This window comes from Pristis pectinata, chromosome 30 (assembly GCF_009764475.1).
Source record: "Pristis pectinata isolate sPriPec2 chromosome 30, sPriPec2.1.pri, whole genome shotgun sequence".
Taxonomy (NCBI): Eukaryota; Metazoa; Chordata; class Chondrichthyes; order Rhinopristiformes; family Pristidae; genus Pristis; species Pristis pectinata.
This window is the reverse complement of record NC_067434.1, coordinates 6,898,479-6,901,435: the sequence shown is the minus strand read 5'-3', so window position 1 is coordinate 6,901,435 and position 2,957 is coordinate 6,898,479.

Sequence of the window (2,957 nt, the reverse complement as noted above, 5' to 3'; positions counted from 1 at the left end):
AACAGCCCTTCACCCCAACTCGTCCACGCCGACCAAGTTGCCTACCTCTGCTAGTCCTGTTTGCCTGCATTTGGCCCATATCGCTCTGAACCTTTCCTATCCGTGTACCTCTCCAAATGTCTTTTAAACATGATAATTTACCCACCTCTACCATTTCCTCTGCCAGCTCGTTCCAAATACCCGCCACCCGCTGTGTGAAAAACTTGCCTCTTGGGTCCCCTTTAAATCTTTCTTCTCTCGTCTTGAACTCATACCCTCTAGTTTTAGACTCCTGGAGAAAAGACTGTGACCCAATCATTTTATCTACGTCCCTCCTGATTTCATAAACCTTTCTAAGGTCACCCCTAAGCCCCAGGGACAGCATTCCCAGCCTCTCCAGTGTGCTAGGCTGGGCCTAGTTAGTGCAAGAGGCATCAACTACAGTGCAGCAAGCCATTCGGTCCCTCAGAGCAATTCAGTCCCATTCCTTTTCCTCCTTCCCCTCTCAAAAGCCCGCCAACTGATTCCTCCACCACTTGCCCACAAGAGGGGGAGCTTACATTCAGTTAACTTACCGGCACTTCTTTGGGATGAGGGAGTCATGGGCTGAGAACCCTGGGAAAATCCACACGGTCACCAGGATAACGTCTGAGGTCAGGATCGAACCTAGTGGTTGGAGCTGTGAGACAGAGCTACTAACAACTGAACTCCTGGACCCACAATCTCCTGGCCTTCTGCTCTCCTGACTCCAATGGCATGAAAACTAGGCGGTGGGGGGGGGGGGGGGGGGGGGGGGGGGGGGGGGGGGGGGGGTGGGGGGGAGAACATGGAGACCTGTTCCTGAAGGCACTGGCAACTCCCCACAGGAGACAAAGTTGAGGGTGAAACTTAGAACTCCTGTCAAAGTTGCTTCAGATTTTAAATCTGTTGCTCGGAGACATTTAGAATTGAAACTCACAATTGAAAATTTTTTTAAAAAGATTAAGGTATTAAACTAAAGACAAAATAATGAAGAAACACATCTTAATTCCCTTTGAAGTCCCAGTCAGCTGATAAATGCTGGAGAATCCCAGTAGGGTTGGCACCAGACACTTGATCCATCAGGAAATCCTGATTTCATATGTGTACAGTCAAATACTGAGCATCAGTGATCGCTTGAATCTGACAGCACAGCAGAGCCCCACATTTTGCCTACAGGAGAACAGTGAAGACATTTTGAGGGCCATTCATTCCTTGGAATGCCCTGAGGATGTGGGAAGGTGACTCCTGGAGCTTGTGCTGTGTTCTGGAAGTTATTTAAGGTGCAATGGCCAATAGATATCACAAGATGGCAGCACAGGTCAGTAGGATCATCCAGGGTGTCTTCTGTGGCCGACGTGTCCCCTTTCACCCATGTCTGACGTTTGCAGTGCTGGGTGAAGATCCAGGAGCTCACCACCAAACCCATCAGAAGGTAGGTCACCACCACTGTCTCCAGGCAACAGGGAAGGGATATAAATGGCTTCCTCACCATCAATTCCCACATCTCCAGCATTAAATTTAAAATTAATTAGATGATATGGACGGAGAGTTATATGGTGACTGCTTGATAAATACATACATTTGTTTAATATATTAGTGAGCTCATGAAATCAGAACCATTCAGAAGGTACAGCATGCCAACAGGCCATTCAGCCCATTTGGTCCATGCTGGTGTCCGTGGCCCACACTATTCCTCCTGCCCTCTCTATCACCACAATTGCATTCCTCGCTCATTTATTCCCCCTTCCAAATTCCCCTCCTGCTCCATGTGATACTGAGCTCTGCATTCCAGGCACTCTCTGGGTGAAGTAGAATCTCCCAAATTCCCAAGTGGATTTGCTCCCCACTCCTCCCACAGGTGGAAGCATCTCCTCCAGATCCGTCCCGTCAGACCCCTCCGCAGTTTACAGACTCCCTACTACATAAGTAAAAAGACCTGCCTCAGACTGTTTGACCTTTCTTGACATTTGTCTGTTCTATCTGGCTTTAACTAACTATTTCTCAAATCTTTTTCATGCATTTTATTTTTTAATTATTTGCAACAATTTAAGATTCTCCAAATAATGACACAAAAAAAACCTGTTAAACTCAGAGACAGCTTTGACAGGAGGCAAAGCTTGAGCCTGAGCTTTTGTCTCCAATCTGCTCCCCCCGACCCCTTGGCCGAGTCCCCATTCCTCGGCAGTTAAGGGGGCAGAAGTCAAGTATTGCCCGTCTGTCCCCTGACCCAGGTAAGTATGGCCATGTAGGGACAGCAGAGGCTCTGGCAGGTGGACCTAGTCCAGCGCAGTCCATCTCTGGCATGGCATGTATCTTCCTCACACCTTCCCCACTACTTTACTCGTGGTCGCTTGGATGGCTGTACAGAATGACTGCCCTTGCTATTCCTCTCCACCAATGACCTGGTGCTGGGCTGTGACACAGTGGCACAGCTGGGTCCACCATCCCCACTGTAGTGCGGCTGATCTCCCCCCCTCCAAGAGCAGGCGGCTACGAACTTATTGCTTAGAGACCCATGTCTTTGAATGGAAAATATCACTGTGGAGTCATTCAGCACAGAGACAGGCCCTTTGGCCATTGTATCTCCCGATCCTGAATGAACTGGTTGCTGCAGCTGGCTTGTTCTGAGGGCAGATTTGAAGCTCTATGAACCTACACATAAAACAGCCCTGGTATGTGTCAACTGCACAGCTACTATCTCCTGGATTTAACACAAAAGTAAAATTATGAGAGGCATGGATAGGTTAGACAGCCAGAATCTTTATCCCAGGGTAGAAATGTCAAGTACTAGAGGACACGCATTTAAGATGAGAAAGGAAAGTTTAAAGGAGATGTGTGGGGCAAATTTTTTTTACACAGAGGGTGGTGGGTGCCTGGAACAGGCTGCTGGAGGTTGTGGTGGAAGTAGATACAACAGTGGCGTTTAAGAGGCTTTTAGGTAGACACATGAATGTGCA